The sequence below is a fragment of the Sus scrofa genome, chromosome 16 (assembly GCF_000003025.6).
Source record: "Sus scrofa isolate TJ Tabasco breed Duroc chromosome 16, Sscrofa11.1, whole genome shotgun sequence".
Lineage (NCBI taxonomy): Eukaryota > Metazoa > Chordata > Mammalia > Artiodactyla > Suidae > Sus > Sus scrofa.
Window position 1 is genome coordinate 63,828,832 of NC_010458.4, and position 19,746 is coordinate 63,848,577.

The following is a 19,746-nucleotide window of genomic DNA, read 5'->3' on the forward strand; positions in this document are numbered from 1 at the left end:
CTGAGGAAGTAAACTTTTCTAGATCTGAATACCTGTTTGAAATGCAAGAAGGTAAAAACATGGAGAATGCAGAAGCTGAGTTATTGCTCAGTAAATATTCTCTACCCTTACCCATATTCCACCTACATGGAATCCCATTCTATCCCATTGATACTGGGATCTGTCATGTGATTTGCTTTGTCCTGTGGGAGGTTAACGGACATGACCAAGCCAGAGCTTGAAATGTGCTTGTGTGGTTAGATGTGCCCTTTTGTACTCTGCCATTATCACTGCCATATATCCAAGGTGGGTAAGGGACATATAGAGCAGACCTGGAACAACTCACAGATTAGAGCCAAACCTAGCCAAGTCCAGTCCAGATCAGCTGAATCCTGGGCAATCTATAGACATCACATAAGAAATAAATATTGATTACTATACGCCACTGAATTGGGGGGTAGTTTGTCATGTAGAATAACAGACACAAGTTCAAGAGAAAAATTCGTGTTTCAGTGGATTAGTAAATTGTCTTGACACACTTAATGCTCGACTGTGATATTAAAATATTTATTGTAGCAAAAAATCACAGATATAAGCCTGTGATCCTACAGCTTGCTTGATGTCTCTCTCTCTCCTAATATCTGACATCATTCTGTAAGTTATTCATACCTTCTAATAGCTAATATTCATGTAATACTTTATAGTTTACAAAGTGCCCTCACATCCATTATCCTATTATATCTTGTTAACAATCCAGGCATGAGGTGAGACTGCTATTACTAGACCCCTTGAGAGACAAGGAAATTGATTCAGAATGAGGTCAAGGTTTGCACCTGGGAACAAAGCCAGTTGTGAGTTCCAGGTCAGAGCGAGGGCTCCACCAGGCTTCCTCCCACCTCAGCATGGCTGTCCCTACAACACCCAGCACAGGGCTGGGCACAGTATAGTTCTCAGGAAACACCAGGGAAGGATGGAGAGACCAGATCTCTTTACTAGAAAGGTGTAAGTGTAAAGCCGAGGCTCAAGGAAACATCTCACTAGCAGTACCCTCCCCGTAGCTTCTATTAATACTTCCCCAAATACATGCTAATAGATGTTTGAGGGATGACTAGAGGAATAGTGGTGGATAAGATTAGATGCAATGTGATACATTTAAAAAATTCTGGTTTAGCAAATTAAATGTCTTTACTGCTGGGCTTTTAAGTGAGTCTGAAGGGCATATCTGCCTTTCTCGGTGAGGAATAATGTCTACTGCATTTCTCTAACTTACTTGACCATGAAATCCTTTTAGTCGGAAATCATTTTGCTGGATTAGGGTTCCATGGAACTCACCTTAAAAAATATCAGCCGATAGCCTTGAACTGCCCTGGTCCTGTCCTTTGGTATCTTGATTTTGTATCATTCAGAGCTGTTTGTGTAGTGGGCACCTTCCAGGCCCTTCGAGCTTTTGTTAATGATTCTGTTCTAATTCCAAGAAGCTTTTAACTTAATGGGATGATAACTTGCTGTATTAATTAAAGTTCTTTGGGTTGCAAACACAAAACGCAACTCTGGCTAACTTCCTTGAAGATATTAGGAAAAGTCACAGAATCCTAAGAGTTGCCAAACAATTAGAATTTGAAAAGAACAGAAACCAGAGCAATTTGGGAGATTTTAGTCCTGGGAGTCACTGAAGCTGCCCCTCAAATAACTCTGCTCTGGAGACATCTCTGTCTGCATATCTTCTCTCAGATTTAAGGTTCTTGGAATGGAGAATCTGATTGTCCTTGCTTAGGTCATGTCTGTGCCCCAGGATCATTCAGCCAGGGAGACAAGACAGAAGGTGCCATTGTGGAAATTGCTGTGATCTGGATGGCCACCCTGATTCATGGCTCCCAAAGCTACTTGCAGTCGAGTCCCATCACTTATGGGGGTTCATTTAAAGTTGGTGTATAAAGCTGTAACTACCCTTCAGAGTCCCTTTTATGTTTCTCTTCAGGGGTGGAAGACATTGATTTTTCTTCCTTTGATCACCAAATAAAGAAGTTTTAAGATTTTACTGTAAAAAAATTGGGTTTCCTAGCACCAAAACTCACATTTGGCCTGAAGAAGCACTTTTGCAATTAGTGCATCCACCTGAAACTAACGAACATTTGCTCAGGGGAAAGTGGAGTGGTGGGTGGACTTGCCCATACTTTTCAAATCCTTTCTACCTCTCTCCTCTTTTGCCAAATGCAGGCAGTTAAATTCAATTTAATGTGTATATCATGCAACTCCACTATACGCAGAGATGAATTAATACAATAGCCCTCAACAAACCTTTGAAGTAAGAGGCTAATATCCTCCTCGTTTGTCACTAAAAAAGAATCACGATGGAAGATAATATGAGAAAGAGAATGTGTATATATATACATATATGAGACTGGGTCACTATGATGTACAGCAGGAATTGATACATTATAAATCAACTATATCCTAATAAAATTTTTTTTTAAAAGAATTTAGTCCTGGAGGAGAGCTTTGAGGGGACATTTTTTGGTCTTGGTTTAAAGGCAATCTAAACTACTTTTTAAACAAGTCAAAACTTTTTTTTCTGCCTTCTGAAATTTCAAATTCAGAAGCAAATGGAGCATTAAAAAAAAATTAAGCCTCCAAGGACACTACCACCTACTACTATGCTACACTGTGGGGCTCTATTTGAATATATTTTGCTTTTATTGCTTTGTTCTTTTTCCTCTCTGTGATTTACAAAGCAGTGTGGGAAAATGGTTAATACAGAATAAAAGTTAAAATTAAAACCACTTTTTCCACTATGGTGCTGTCTCCTTCCCACCCCCTCATCCCTGGGGACCTGTTTAACTGAGTTTAGTAGCACAAAGGCTACTGAGTTGCAGAACTATAGTCACAATCTACCTAAAATGGATTTATTTCCTAGCTCCAGGACAAGATAAGTGATTAGTTGACTATGGTTGATAATATGGAGAGAATTGATAAATAATGAAACTAGCTCATTTTAGCCTGTAGAACTCTGGAAATTTGTGGCATTTATTAAATAATTCTGCTTAGCTCAAACAACTTGATGTTGGAGATGAGCTTGCTTTGGGGTCCAGTTTCCAAGAACAACTTTTATTCACAGCCCTCTGACATCAGACTTGTTAGACTTGTTAGGAAAAACGTATTTCTCTCTGCCCACCTCAGGGGGTGACACTGAAATCTTTCCACCCTGAGGAGAAGGACTTGTTGGAGAGATACACCCCAACCAATAACCCAGCCCAGGCTCTGGCAATCATTCAAGTGTTTGTTGAACACTTACTATGTGCCATGCACAGTGCTGGCCCCTTTTATATCCCTTTTTGTTGTTGTTGTTTTGTTTAATTCACAACACATTTTACAGAGCATGTTTAAAATCCCATTTTACACATAAGAATATTGAGACTCACAATGATCAAGAATCTTTCCTAGGTCCATACTGTATAACAACGATAATATAAGCAGACAAGAAAGAGGGTTCACTCAGAACATGGGGTAAATGCGGTAGACTGAATGAGTATCCAGGAGATGAGTTAAATGTAGTAACAACAATGTACCTAAGACATGGTGCTAGGTGTCTTCAGGCACCATCTTTAATCATCACATTGACGCTATGAAGTAGGTGGTAAAATGGGCTTTATCTTCAAGATGGGAGAATGGAGTTTTGAGGGAGGTTAGGAAAACTACCAGTAACTAACTGAGCATTGCAATGGTAACTCCTACAGAGACAGCTTGTACAGTAAAGCAGATATTGGTGCAAAGGACACTGAGCTAAGTCAGGGCAGCTTCAGGCTACAAGTAATGACAATGAAGACTCCAAGTAGGAGGAAAGGCCTTCCACTGAGGCAAGGAGATAGGCTGCAATACATGCAGCCCAAGTGTTTGGGGATGTGAGTAGAAAGTTATCCCTGAGTCATGGCTCAGGAGGAAGTCCAAAAGGAGAGGCTGACTGGTTTCTATCAGTCAGGAAGCTTCTCTAGGAGGAATAACATGTCCCCTTCTCTGCCTTGTGGCACAAGGGCACTTGGCTAGGGCTTCTAGTGTCAACCAAACTGCAGGGCTTTCATAGGGAAGTCAGGCTCCTCGAGTGTTTGCGGGTGAATAAGTCACCATTATACCTGACCTTTTCTCCATCACTACCCTCCAACAAGCAAAGGGATTCTATTTTTAAGTCAAACTGTGCATTGGTTATCTCTGTGAAACACAAGCTGTAATGAATTTTTAAAAGGATCAAAGCTTTACAATAAAGGAGTGAACTTTAATGAGTCAGTTAGCAGAATAGCAGGGATCAGAAAAGGGGACATTGAGATTTGGATAACAATGTCTCCCCAAGGTACCAGAAAACACTGAAGAGATGGATAAAATGATAAGATAGATACCCAGAATTTGCTTCAAAATATTCTTAGGGGTCAGAGAGGGTGATAAGATAAGCTGGGAGTATAGATTAATTAGATAGGTCATAGGTTGGTAGTTGTTGAATCTCTGTGATTAGTATGTTGGGGTCCAGTGTCCTCTTTTAGTTTAAGTACATTTGAAATTTTCTATAATAACTTTTTTTTAAGAAAAGAGTAAAAATATGGTCTAGTATTCTATTTCATAGAAAATTTCATCCCATTGGGAATAGAAATGTGACCAGGGGGATGACCTGAATTTTCTGCACAAAGTTGTGGGTTCCCCCTACATCCAAATAACCGCTAATACTGTACCTCTAACCTCCAAGAATTATCTGCAATCTGTCTACTTCTGTCCATCTTCACTGTCACTGTCCTAGTCCTGGCTACTACCAGTACTGCGTGTTTAAGACAACTGCTGTAGCCTCCTGATTTGCCTCCCTATTTGCAGTAGGATTGTTTATTTCCAATTTCTTCTGCCTACAGAAAATAGAGTGATCTTTTCAAAATGCTAATCTGGTATTCTCCTGAGGAAAGAGCAAGATGGAGAAGAGTATATATATCACTTTGTATAAGAAAGGAGAAACCACTTACAAGCTTACACACTCATATGGATATACTATTTGCTTATATTTCCAAAGGAAAATTCTGGATGATAAACCCAAAACTTATAAAACTGGGAGGACATGCACAATTGAGGGCACAGCTTAGCAGTAAAACTTCTCTGAATGTATCCCCCCCTTTTTTTTTTGCTTTTTTAGAGTCGCACCCATGGTATATGGAGGTTTCTGGGTTAGGGGTTGAATCAGAGCTGTAGTCGCTGAACACAGCCACTGCAGTGTCAGATCTAAGCCTTGTCTGCGACCTACATTGCAGCTCACAGCAACATTTGCTCCTTAACCCACTGAGCAAGGCCAGGAATCAAACCTGCAACCTCATGGTTCCTAGTCGGATTCATTTCCACTGAGCGATGATGGGAACTCCTGAATGTATCCTCTTATATCTTGACTTTGGAATCATGTAAATGTTTACACATTCAAAAGATAACATTAAGTAAAAGTAAAATAAACAAGATATTTCTAAAAATTAAAACAAAATTGAAATAAAAACCAACTGTTTATTAAAATAACCACACCAAGAAAATGATTATTTCAAGTAACTTTCGTAAAAGTACTTTGACTTTAAATTCTTGTGAAATATATTTTAAGAACCAAGAAAAGCTGCAAATAAATCTTAAAGTTCATTCAGCAGTCTTATTGTTAGTATTAGGTTGAACCATATGAAATTACCAATATTTCACCAATTTTTACCCAAAAAATGATTATTTCTTATATTGCAAATAAGTACAGAAATATATTATTATATACTAACATTACATATTATAAATATAGCATATTTTATAGGTGATATATGTCATATAAATATATTATAAATATAGTACAAATTATGGAAAGTTGGTATTACTTTGGGAAATATTTTGTGTATATTATAGGATAAAACAAATAAGTATAATCATATAAATGTTGTTAGGACAAAGATTTTTAGCAAAATAAAATAATACAACTATATTTTAGGAGTTAATAAATACTATACATTTTTAATTGAGATATATTTGACATATCACATTGTATAAGTCTGAGGTGTACGTGTTGGTTTGGTAAATGTGTATACTGCAATATGATACAGTAAAATTAGCTAACATCTTTATCATATCACATAATGATCATTTCTTCTTTGTGTTGAGAAAAGCAAAAATCTAGTCTATTAGCAACCTTGAATTTTTTATATAATATTATTGACTATTGTCATTATGCTGTACATTAGCTCTACAGAACTTATTTATCTACTAGTTGCAAATTTTTACCTTTAAACATCTCCCAATTACCCATCCCCCAACCTGTGATAACCATCATTTTACTATTTTCGCATGTTTACCTTTTTTAAGTTATACTTGTGATATCATATAGTACTTGTCTTTCTTTTTCTAACTTATCTCACTTAGCATAATGCTCTCAAAATAAGTTGCAAATATCACTGTGAACTCATGATTCTTTTTCAAAAACACTTATTCCTAGTTGTCCACTAAAAAAGCTTAGAAGCATTGGCAACTCAGGAATAATGAATAAGCCTAGGACTCAGATTGTGATCTCTAAATACCTTCCCACAAAAAGGAAGCAGAGATCCTTGTAGAAATGGCAAGAAAAAGAAAAGTTGAGTTGTGGATGTTATTTTGTAAGGAACTGGAAGCAAGGAAACTAACAAAGAGTAATGAGGTCCAGTTAAAAAGATTACCATCTGATATGAGGGACTTTCCATTGGCTAAAACAGGACAATCTATGCATCAAAAGAATAATGACTAAAATTTATTAAAATACATTGAATCTATAAAAACCATAAATTCATAATGATACTCAAAAAATAGAATGTGAAAAGAAAAGGAAAGGAGAAAAATAGAAAATTATGTCATTGGACACTATTAGAAATAACTAGATCACCAACACCCTACTCTGCAAACTTGCAATTAAAGGGAAAAAAACAAAATATATATCCCACCTTTCCTGGGTGAACTGTATTCCAAATAGCATAATAGCCCTAGTTGCTGAGGGAAATTTTTATATTTCACAGAGGGAGTCTAACTAATAAATGTGTTAGGAAGGAGAGCATTAGAGACTCATCATTCTGCAATTCTTTTTTTTTTTTTTTTGTCTTTTTTTAGGGCTGCACCTGCAGCATATGTAGGTTCTCAGGCTAGGGGTACAATCAGAGCTGCAGCCACCAGCCTACACCGCAGCCACAGTAACACGAGATTCAAGCTGTGTCTGCAACCTACACCACAGATCATGGCAATGTCCGATCCTTAACCAACTGAATAAGGCCAGAGATTGAACTTGCATCCTCATGGATGCTAGTTGGGTTTGTTACTTGCTGAGCCATGACAGGAACTCCTCATTCTGCAATTCTTAATGAAATAATTGATTTAGACAATGATCATCAGTGGATGAAATCATTAAAAACTGAGAAGGAAACTTACAATGGAGGGATGAAGCATCCATCCCCTTGAATGCTAAACCAACTTTGCTTTCCTGGATAATTCTCACTTAACTATGATGTCTGATCTTTTTATGACAATGGATTTGGCTTGCTGACATTTTGTTGAGAATTTTTATGTCTATACTGGGGATACAGCCTTGTATTTTTCATTTGTGTTATGTCTTTGGCTTTGCTATCAAAAGTAATACTAGTCCCACAAAAAAATTTGTGAAGGGTTGCTATTATATCTCTAAATGTTTGACAGAATTCACCAATGAAGCCATCTAGGCTTAGGCTTTTTTGGTGGGAAGATTTCTAGTTACTAATTCAATTTCTTTACTTGCTGTGGATAGATTCAGATTTTCTATTTCTTCTTGGGTCAGTTTTGGTAATTTGTGTTTTTCTGGGGATTTAAAAGTATTTTCATCTAAGTTGTCTATTTGTTGGTATAAAGATATTCATGGTTTTCCCTTATCTTTGTAATTTATGTGGTGGTAATGGTGATATCCTCTCTTTCATTCTTGATTTTGATGAATGTCTCTTTTCCTTAGGCTAAAGGTTTTTCAATTTTGATGGTCTTTTCAGACATTCATTTTATGATTTTATTGACATTCTTAACTTTTTGTGGTATAATCCACTGATTTCTACTCTAATCTTTATTACTTCCTTTCTTCTTACTTTGTGTTTTCTTGGCTTTTTAGATTCTTAAGGTGGAAGACTCAGTTATTGATTTAAGATTTTTTTTTTAACAGAGGCATTTATAAAGCTACATATTTCCCTCTTATCACTGCTTTAGTTGCATCGCATACATTTTGGTATGTTATGTTTTTATTATAATTCAGTTCAAATTTCTCTTGTGGTTTCTACTTTGACCATGTGTTATTTAGAAATGTATTGTTTAATTTTCAAATATTTGTGGTCTCAAATTTCTTCCTGCTGTTGATTTCTAATTCAATTCTGTTCTGGTTGAAAAACATACTTTCTGTTATTTCAATCCTTTCGATTTACTGAGACTCATTTTATAGCCTAGTATATGAACTATCCTGAAGAACGTCTCATTAATGCTTGAAGAGAGTGAATATACCAACTAATTACTGAAAGTGGGACAACTAGATACTATGTACCTTATGATTTGATGCAATATATTAGTGAAAATGGACAAGACTATGTTGAAATAACAAATATGCATAAATATCTGTGGCTACTTACCTTACATGGGCCCAGGCTGGTAGAAGTGCATCTCAACATGCCTTTCCATGATCACACTGGCAGAGGGAAAGGAACAAGGCAAATCATACACTGGCTCTTAGAGCTCTTCCCAGGAATAGACATTTTGCTTCCACCCTTATTTAATTAACAAAAACAAGTCACATGATTACAGCTTATTTTAATGCGGCAGGGAAATGCTATTCAATCATACATCCAGAAGGAGACCTGAACATTTTTGTTGAAAAACTTACAATGATGAAATATTCCTGACAAAATCTGCTGAACCCAAATATAATTAAGCTTTTAGAGTTAACTTCCAATTTATAGGAAAACCGGTATAGAGGAACAAGTTAAATGACACCATAAATAAGCAAAAAGAGAAATCTAATTCTTTAAAAACAAACAAACAAACAAACTGTGGTATGGGAAAATAATTAAAAAGACCAACTGAATGTAATATGTGGGCACTGTTTAGATCCTGATTTCAATCAACTATGAAGTTATTTAAGACAACTAGAGAAATTTGAATGTAGAATGTGTGTTAGATAACACCGTAGGATTAATAGTGTTAAGAATGATAATAGCATGGTAGTCTTGTAGGAAAATATCCATATTTTTAAAAGATAAATTCATAGGTATGTAAGTATGAAGTTATGTCTGTGATGATTTGCTTTATAATACTTTAAAATTCTTAAGCAGAGGAAAAAATGATAGATGAAGCAAATGATGCAAAGTCTAGACATTTGTGGAATCTGAGTGATATGTATATGAGAATATATTATGGTACTTTCTCTGCTTTTGTGTATATTTATAATTTATTTCATAAGTATATTTTTAAAATTTAATTTGATCATGTCACTTCTTGCTCTTGGATTAAAATCTTTTTTTTTAGTTTTTATTTTTTTATTACTCAAATGAATTTATCACATCTGTAGTTGTATAATGATCGTAACAATCCAATTTCACAGTATCTTTTAATGGCTTCAGTGGCTGAAGGGGAAGTCTAAATTTGTTACAAAGCCCTTCAAATTCAGCATCTATTTACCATCTTCCTCCTCTTTTTCCTCATCTTCTTCAATGGCTAACACTTTTACAGAACACTTACCATGTGCCCAGGACTAAGTTGATTCTTTTGCTTATTATTATTATTTTTTTCTTTTTAAGGCTGTACCTGCAGCATATGGAAGTTCCCCGGTTAGGGGTGAATTGGAGCTGCAGCTGCAGGCCTACACCACAGCCACAGCAATAACAGATCTGAGCCACATCTGCAACCTATGCTACAGCTTGCAGGAAGGCTGGATCCTTAATCCATTGAGTGAGGCCAGGGATTGACCCTACATTCTCAGGGACACTATGTTAGGTTCTTAATCTGCTGAGCCACAACAGGAACTCCTGTTTTATTATTTTTAATATCACAATAACCAGTTATTTTGTCATCCACTTATAGATGAGGAAACTAAAGTACAGAGAGATTCGATGAGTCTGAAATCTCATAGCTAGTGTGGTGGGAAATTGGGAATTGAACATAGGCTGGCCTACTCCATTACCCACGCCATTAATCCCTTGATTTTACGGCCACATCATACTTTTCTCTCTTATAGGCCCACAAATTAGTATGGTGCCTAGCACATGGTAGGGGCTTAAAAATTTTTGTTAAATGGAAGTTGACAGCTAGGTTTCTATGACTTTTTCATGTTTCCTTATCTTCTCATTAATTCTCTTGCAAATAGTTATTTTCCTGTTGATATACCATTGCTGTCAAGATGATCCATAAGTAATTGCTGAAAAGGAGCATTACAAACAGAAGGAAAATACCCACCAAGTTCTTTCCACAACATGGCTTTTCCTTATGACTGTCCTGGGTTCTCTCAATGATTCTTGCTCTTAATATACTGCAATGTAATTCTTTGTTTATATATTTGCCTCTTGTCTAGTCTATAAATTCTGAGAGGTCAGGGACTCTATCTAATGTATCTCAACCTCCAGTACCTAAAAGACTGATTGGCATGTCCTGGGTATGCTGTTTTAAGTGGATCAGTGGACAAGAGCTATTTAAAAAACTCTTCTTTATCCTTCAAAGCCTAGCTTGGATGTTATTTCTGTAAAAACTTCCCTGCTGTCTTCCAAAGTTAATCTTCCCTTCCTCTGTGCCATTACTGTGCCTTCCGTACACATAATTTCCTTCATCCTTCACTGCATTTTTTTTTTAGTCTACTTGTCTTCCCAACCAGATAGTGAGCTTTTCAAATCTGAGATTGTGCTTAATTCATCTGTGTCTTACGAACACCCAGCAACATGCCTGGCCCAGAGTAGGGGCTCAGTACATATTTGTTTAAATGCAAAACAATCAAAACTTTCAAAATTATCAAAATGTGCAATTATTAATATGTTATTCAGATACTATCTTCAGCAGATATTACAGATAAAGAAATGTGTTACATCTTAGAAATATTTCTGATGTGAGGTAGGAAATGGGACACACTCCTTAGTAAAATATTACTATCAGCACCATTTCAAGTCTGTCACTTTCTGTTGCTTGCCTTTGAGATATAAGCTGGTCATGGTCATGATGTATTTACGTTACCTCCTTCTGCTAAGGGTGCAATGTGCCACATGCTGTTAATTTATTTGCTATTTTTCAAAAAATTCCTTTTGGGAAGTTTGATGACCATAACTGGGGAGATAAAGTTGGAGAAAAATAAAGTAAATGAAAATAATGTTGCAGAAAGACTGGCAGTCTGCATTTCCCTCTGTAACTTCAGACCAACCATTTCCTTCCTTTGGGCCTCAGTTTCCTCATCTATAAAATCAGATTTTACCAGACGGTCCCAGAAGCCTCTCCTATATTTCAGAATCAATGATATCTTTACCTCAAAGAAGTCAAAGAAAAGGCAACAATAGGCTTCTGCAGCAGGCTAGTCTCATGCACTGGGGATATCTGTTGGGACAGGAGACCACCCCTCTGTAAAAGGAAAAACAAAAAAGCTGTTATCTGGCTGGCCCAGTTGTAATACTCTACAATTTATCTTCTTATCTCAGGGACGATGGGGAGTAACCTGGAGTGATGAGTCACAATCATTCTGACAACATGCAAAATCAAATACATGATGAGATAAATGGAAATAACAGGGCCTGTCCAGGAAGGAGAGCTAGCTGAACTTTCCAACTCCCGCCCCTATTACAACCACCTGTTGGCCCACTCTTAAAGGTCAGCAAACTTGTAGCCAACAGGACTTCTCCTGACTGTTTTCCATGGATTGCTAATGGATTACTACACTATTTTCTTCTAGAGCAGACTGGGAACCTTTCACAAAGCAGTGCTGCTTCAAATGCCAACTGTTTGGAAGTGGAATATTAGTTAAGACTGATTTACAAACCTGGGTGCACATTTCTTCCTGATTCCAGCAGAGAAAAGTACTACAAAGAGGTTTGTAATTTTAACTGGATGATGAGGGACCTTAGGCTACTTACTTTGGGCTCTGATTTGAAAATGGAGAATTGTCTGGACCGGTCTCCTCCATTCAAGCGATCTGTGTTTTGGGGATTCTAGGAGCTCTCATCCTCTTTTGGAAAATAGGAGCATTTATGTGACACTGCTATCCTAAAGCTCCAGCTTCTTCATGACATATAGGATTTAGGTGACCTGGACCACATCTGGACACATCCAACGTGACAAGCATTAGGTTTCCACGTAACCGCAGGGGCCATAGGGTAAGGTTTGTTAACCCTCTTCAACTTCCCAGACAAGTTCTCTGCAGTAGTAATAGTCAGCTTAACATGAAGTGAAGCTTGACTGACAGTGTCAAAGAAAGCCCATAGGGCTGTCATCTGCTAACCAGTCATTGCTCACATCTTCCTTGACAAGAAATTCCATTTTCTTGCTTTGTTTCAGGCTTAAATTGCTTTTATTTATTCTGGAGACTAGATGAATAATCTCAATCTCTTTCTCCCTACTAGTAGATTCAAAATAAATAATTTCATAGGGAGAAAGGAAAGGAAAGCAAATAGCAGAGCAGCAGAGTGTAGCAAAGGCAGTATGTAAAATGCTAATAGGAAAAATAGTAGATATTTACTGTGTATTTTCTGTGTGTCATGTACTGTGTTATCACATTTAATCTTGACAATGTAGGGGATATGTACTATTATTAATCTCCATTTTACAGATAAGAAAATTTAGGCACAGGATGTTAATTAATTTTTCTAGGGTGCTACTAACGTTTCTGTTCTAGAGGAAAACCTGAGTCACGTCTCTCTGATTTTTCCACCACACTGCTTTTCCCAGTCCAACACTGAAGGACATTCTCAAACCATAAGTTAAGCCTCTTTCAGTGTAAGTAACAGAGTACTCATTACCAGGGAACTCTTCCTCTCCCACTATTGGCTTTGCTTTCACTCTGTTCTTCAGCAATCTGTCCTTCCATGGTGACAACACGGCCCCCATCAGTACCAGACCTAGATCCTATGGGTTCAGCAACCCCCCATAGGAAAAATGATTCTCTCTCCCCTCGGTCCTAGTTAAAAACCTAGAACTGTGTATTTCAGGTCTGGCTTACATCCAGTGCCTACCTCTGAAGCTTCACTATGGCCAACTGAAAAGAAATGACTTAATTGTCCAGACCTAGGTCAACTGTCCATCCTTGGAGGTTATGGGAGAAAACCCTTCTAAATTACAGGGGCTGAAACTTAGGAGGGGTTATTCTCCTAAGCAAAATTCAGGTGTAGTGTCTTAAAGAAAAGTAGATGACTTTCATCAGGTAGGCAAAAAACATTAGATGTCAACTCACTAAACTTGTATCTATGAAATACGACAACATTCCCAAAGAATTGGTTTTGTGGTCATGCTGTATATGGTAGTGAGAAGCTTTGTTCTGGTCAAATTCTAGAAATTTAGAACTTTTCCTGGTACCTAAGCCTGGGCTCAGGTCTAAGGTATTAATGTGGTCATACTGGGCAGCCTCTGCATTCCTTCTTTTGTATCTCCAGCCAACAATTCACCAAGCTCCACAGCTCTCACAGGCAGAAGCGAGGGCAGGTTTTTCTCCTCATTTTGAAAAAGGTTGCACTTTTGTCCTAAGAAAATTCTAAGTACTGCCTTATCACTAGGCTGGGTGGCGAGAGGCAGTCTTTGACATTCTTTTCAGTCACTTGCCATTCAACTAGTTTCATTGTTCCTCAAGTCCTATTTGTAATGCAAAGCCAGTTTCCCATCTATCTTCTCCATAAAGCCTTTTCTAGTCTTTCCACGTGACACATATCCATTATCTCTCATGATGCAAGGTTTTCTTTCTTTAAAAAGATTTTCAGGAGTTCCTCCTGTGGCACAGTGCGTTAATGATCTGCCTTATCTCTGTGGAGGCGCTGGTTCAGTCCTTGGCCCAGGTGCAGTGGGTTAAGGATCCAGCATTGCTGCACAGCTTTGGCTCAGATTTTATCCCTGGCCCAGGAACTTCCATATGCCTTGGGGGTGGCCAAAAAAGAAAAAAATTTTTTTTAATTTCAAAATGCTTGATACATACAAAAGAGTACCTGCAATATATGTACAATTTGCAAAGCATAATTATAAAACAATTTGTCCATGAAACTGCTATTGGATATAAGAATTCTATCTGTTTTGGCTAGTGATTAGGAAAGCAAATGATTTTTACATTTTAATCTCATGCCCAGCCACTTTCTTTTTATTTTTTATTTATTTCCCTTTTCTGTACCTGTGGCATATGGAAGTTCCCAGGCTAGGGGTTGAATTAGAGCTGCAGCTGAGGCCTACACCCCAGCCATGGCAATACTAGATCTGAGCCACATCTGCGACCTACCATGCAGCCTGTGGCAACGCCAGATTGTTAACCCACTAAGTGAGGCCAGGGATCGAACTTGCATCCTCATAGAGACAACACTGGGTCCTTAACCTGCTGATCCTGCCACTTTCTTAATCATTTGTTCATTTTAATAATATTCCTGTAGATTATTTTGAGCTTTTTAGGTAATTATTTTATCCGTAAATACTGGAAATTTTTCTAATCCTTTTAACTCTTCAGATTTTTTTTCTTGTCTTACTGCATTGGTTGGATGACTAGACAATATATATGTATTTTAAGATTCATATGTAAAAGCAATATGTTTTGACTTCTGTATATACTGCAGCATGTTCACCACCAGCATGTAGTTTGTACCCATTACTATACACGTGACTCCCTTTACCCATTTTGCCCTGTCCTCCCTGTCCCCTTCCCCTCCAGTAACCACTACTCTGTTCTCTGTATCTACATCTTTGTTTCTGTTTGGTTTGTTCATTTATTTATTTATTTTGGTTAACTTTTTTTTTATAATTCACGTATGAGTAAAATAATATGGCATTTGTCTTTTTTCTACCTGAATTATTTCACTTAGCATAACACCTTCTAGGTCTACCCATGTTGTCACAAATGGCAAGATTTTGTTATTCTTCATGGCTGAGTAATATTACATATTGTGTGTGTGTATAAGTAGGTATGCAGGGATGTGTACATGTGTGTACATACATACATATATACATGAGCCATATCTTCTTTATCTGTTCATCTTTTGTTGGGCATTTAGATTGTTTTCATATCTTGGGTATTGGCAATAATGCTGAAATGAACCTAAAGTAATTAATGTTTCAAATTAGTGTTTTATAATCTTCAGACAAATACCCAACAGTGGAATAGCTAGATCATATGGTAGTTCTATTCTTAATTTTTTGAAGAATTTTAATACTGTTTTCCATTATGGCTGCTCCAAGGAACATTCCTGCCAACAGTGTATGAGTTTCCTTTTCTCCTCATCCTCATCAATACTTGTCATTTCTTGCCTTTTAAAAAATAGCCATTCTTATGGGTGTGAGGTGATAGCTCATTATAGTTTTGATATATATTTCCCTAATAATTAGTGATGTCAAACATTTTTTCATGTGCCTATTGGCCATCTGTATATCCTCTTTGGAAAAATTCCAGACAATATTGAAGAGAAATTGTGTTAATGGCCATATGTGGTGGATGACATAATATACTACTAAGATAACCCTTCAAGAATCAAACATTCATTCTCACAGAGTGCTGCTGGGAGTGCTGCTAGAAGATGCCCTTCACTTTTAAGTCCTTTCTCGGGATCAGTCTATTTGAAGAAAGCTGGTCCCACTCAAGGTATGCTTCCTCCCAGGACCAACCCTCATTCAATTTCTAATAGACAAGAGGGGGAAAGGCCTAGGCTCTTTGTCCCAACTGGGTATAGTTATAAAGGGCTTTCTTGGCTCCAGAACTCTGTGAGTTTGGTCGAGGTCTTCATTAGAAATGTTGTGTAGCTCAATTTCTCCCTCTGCTTAAGCCAGCCTTCTCCTTCTTCTTTCTACGTATAACCATCTCAGGAGAACTCAGCAAACTGCATTTTGTCTGCTTCCCGTGGAGCCCAGCCTGTAACAGGCTCATTACCTGGTTCCTCATTTTCAAGAGAATGTTGTTAATATATCAACACTAAGAATGAGGTTGGAGTGGGAGTTCTGATAAGGATTCTTAATTTGGCTAAAGAAATTCCTTTATCTTCTCTGCTAATGTTTTTATGATAAATGGGATCATTTTTCTCCTCCTTGGAAAGACCACAAAAGTTCTGTGAGGAGGATGTGCCAGAGGTAACGTCCCCCAGTTTATCTGAAAATATTTTTTATTTTTTCCATTCTTGAAAGGTAGTGTTCCAGAGCACACAATTTTAGTTTGACGGTATTTTCTCTCAGCACTTTGAAGATTGTTTTCCTGTCATTTCATACCCATTGTTACTATTGAAAAATTGATAGCCATCTTTATGGGAGGGGCATGTGTTTCTCTGGCTACTTTTAAGATTATTTTCTGTCTTTGATTTTTTCTTCAGCTTCATGACAGTGCAGTAGACATGTGTTTCTTTTTATTTATCCTACTTATTATACACTGTGCTTCCTGCATTGGTAGACTCAGGTGGGTTTTCAGTTCTGGAAAATCCTCAGACATTACCTTTATGAATAATTTTCTCATCTATTCTCTTCTCCAGGGTCTCTATTAAACAATGCAAGCAATGCTATTTTCTCATTTTATTCTCCATGTCTTTTAATCACTCATACTTTCCATCTCCTTGCCTCTCAGTGGTGTATTGGTAATTTCTTCCGTTCCATCCTCTAGTTTACTTATTGTTTTTCAAGCTATACTTATTATGCTATTTAACCCTAGCATTGACTTAATAACAATAATTATATTTATAATTTCTAAAAGGTTCCCTTTTTCATATTGGCTGGGTCATGTTGATAGTTAATTCATCAAATAAAAATATTTCATTTAAAAATATATTTCATACATATATCCTGTATATGATAATTTCAAAATCTGAAGCCCTTGAGGGATCCCATTAAAATTAAATTTAATGTTTTTTTTAAATTCCTTTTTACTCATGGTGGCTTATTTCTCGTGTTTTTGGTGATTTTTAAAATTGTGCACTCATACTCACTTCAACTTAATGAGGATCTTGCTGGAGTATATTGAGGGTGCTTTTCTCCAGAAAGGATTTGCATCTGCTTCTTCAGGAAATTAGGAAGCATTCCTGACCTGCAACCACTTTATTTCCCTCTGAAGGGCCCAACTTAAAGAAAATGTCTCAAGTTCAGGTCCCCAATCTTGCAGGCTCACAACTCACAAATGGACACCATAAATAGTTCCTTCTATCCCAACACATGCACGCTGCTTTTATGCGAGGTGGATTGTATTTCTGCCCTTAGATCTGGACTGACCAGTGATTGGCTTTAGCCAATGGAATGCTGCATAATTGACACTGCCAGGTCTAGGCCTCAGCTTTAAGAGGGCAGAAAGCTTCTGCTTTTGCTCTCTTGGAAGCCCAGGTCTACCACCTAAGAAGTTCAGGCTAAACTGCTGGAGAGGCCACATGGTGAGATGGAGGAGCCATCATAGAAGTTTCAAACCCAGCTGAGCTTCTAGCTATGTGAGCTACATAAGTTACTATGTGGAGCAGAAGTGCCCAGCTGAGTCCAACCATCCCACAGCATTATGACAAATATAAATCGCTGTTCATCTGTTTGAAGTTGCTAAATCTTGGAATATTACGAAACAATAGATTACTGACACAGGGGCCTTTGAGAGTATACTGTCTAAAATACTGTTGGAAGCAAAAGTTCTATTTGTAGTTTCCTTCTTGGTTTATGCTTTCATTCTATTCATCTGCCTAAGCTTCTGTCCTTTAGGGCAGGACTGAAAGATGGTAAAGAGCATGGTGAGGTTCCTGTCCTGTATTAGCATTTACTGGTTGTGTGACCTTAATTACCCTCCTTAATCTCTCTGGTTTCAAAATTTTCACCTATAAAAATGAGGATATTAATGAGCAAGTCTTTTTTTGTGGCCAGTATTACACATTTTTTTTTTTACTCTCAGTAAAATCTTATATCTAATGATTATTTGGTAAAATAATAACCAAATATTTTATTGATTACTGCATTAGGTTGAATAATGTCCTCCAAAAAACCTCCTATCTACCTGGAACCTCAGAATGAAAACTTCTTGGGAAATAATCAGTTCGGAAGCTTTCATATTGGATTAGAGAAGGCCCTAAATCCAACGACTGGTATTCTTTTAAGGTCATATGAAGACACACAAATGAAGGTCAGGTGAAGATAGAGGCAGAAATGAGAGCTATGCTGCTATAAGCCAAGAATGTAGCAGCCACCAGAAGTTGGGAGAGGCAAGGGCGAATTCTCTTCGAGACTTTGGCAACCCTGGCAACACCTTAACTTCAGACTTTTAGCCCCTAGAACTGTGAGATAATAAGTTTTTGTTGTTCTAAGTAAAAAAAAAAAAAATGAGGATATCAGTAGTATTTACATGATAAGGCTGGGTTAGGCAGATTATATAACAATACATTTAAAATAGTTATCCAGAGCCCAGCCCATAGTTAGACTGCTATAGTCTGAATGTTGTGTCCCATCCCACCCCCAAATTCCTATCCTGAAGCCCTAATCCTCAATGTGATGGCATTGAGAGGTGGGACCTTTAGAAGGCAGTGAGGTATAGATAAGGATATGAGGGTAAGGCCCCCATCATGGGATTAGTAAAAAGAGAAACAGACATGGGATCTCTTACAAAAAGAGGGAAAGACATGAGACCCCTGTATGGTGTGCATGCACCAAGGAAAGCCATCTGAGGACATAACCAGTAAGAGAACCTTCACCAAGAACCCAACCATACTGGTACACTGATCCCAGACTGCCAGCCTCCAAAATCATGAGAAATAAATGTTGTCACTCATTCTATGGTATTGCATTATAGCAGCCCAAACTCACGAAGACATAACATGCTCAGAAAGTGTTTTCTGTTGTTGTTATCATCCATTTTATTATTTTAAGCAATGCCAAACCTACTAGGTGCTAAATAAATATTTTTTAGAAATCAATGGATCAATGAAAGACTTTGTGGATGAATTTCTTTGAGGCCTCCTTTCCTGGTGCTGCTTTGGCAATGATTCATTGTTATCTCTTCCTGCTCTGGGTCTTGCCTCTTCTCAGTAAAGAAGCTCTAGCATTCAGAATCAAGCCATCATTCATTTCTTTTCACTGATCTCTACTAATTTCAGGGTTGAATATGTTTTAATCAGGGATCAGATCAGCTGTCTGCAGAGAGGAATTTCTATCATCTTCTTTCAAATGTACATCCAAGGGCAGAGTTCACAAGAAGATCCAGTCAAAAAGTGCTCTTCTGGCTTCCTCCCAGGTCAAGAAGCTCATTCTGGGAAGAGTCCTGTGTAACTCAGAGATCCAACACTGTTCATCAAAAAATGTCATTTGAACCTAATGCTGCTTTAGCATGAGGTCTGCCGAATTGTTGATTATATTGGCTGTGTTAATACTCTCTTTTAAGTTCCACCATAGAAGCCTAAGAAAAATAATTAAGCAGTCAGGGAAGAATGAGCAAGAAATAATGCCCACAGAGACTGTATTAATGGGGCTCAGCTGTTTTGAGGGTGTCCTGCAATTGCTATGGGGGCACTCCTGTAGCTTTGAATGGGTGTGCTCCAGCATTGCCCTGAAAGAAGGAAGCAAGACACTGCTGACCCACTTTCCAAGGGCAAACTGCTTTACTGTGATGGATAC

General features: G+C 37.5%; 1 protein-coding gene across 2 annotated transcripts in view; it reads right to left on the minus strand.

Moving 5' to 3' along the window:
- ADRA1B (adrenoceptor alpha 1B) overlaps positions 1 to 19,746 on the minus strand; it is a 460,716-nt gene that overhangs the window by 278,709 nt on the left and 162,261 nt on the right. For both annotated transcript variants that reach the window (XM_021076921.1, XM_021076920.1), the window contains exons 3-4: positions 11,489 to 11,580; positions 8,619 to 8,674 (exon numbers count right to left, since the gene is read on the minus strand). The gene's annotated coding sequence lies outside the window, so the exon portion shown is untranslated. The remainder of the gene's footprint in view (positions 1 to 8,618; positions 8,675 to 11,488; positions 11,581 to 19,746) is intronic.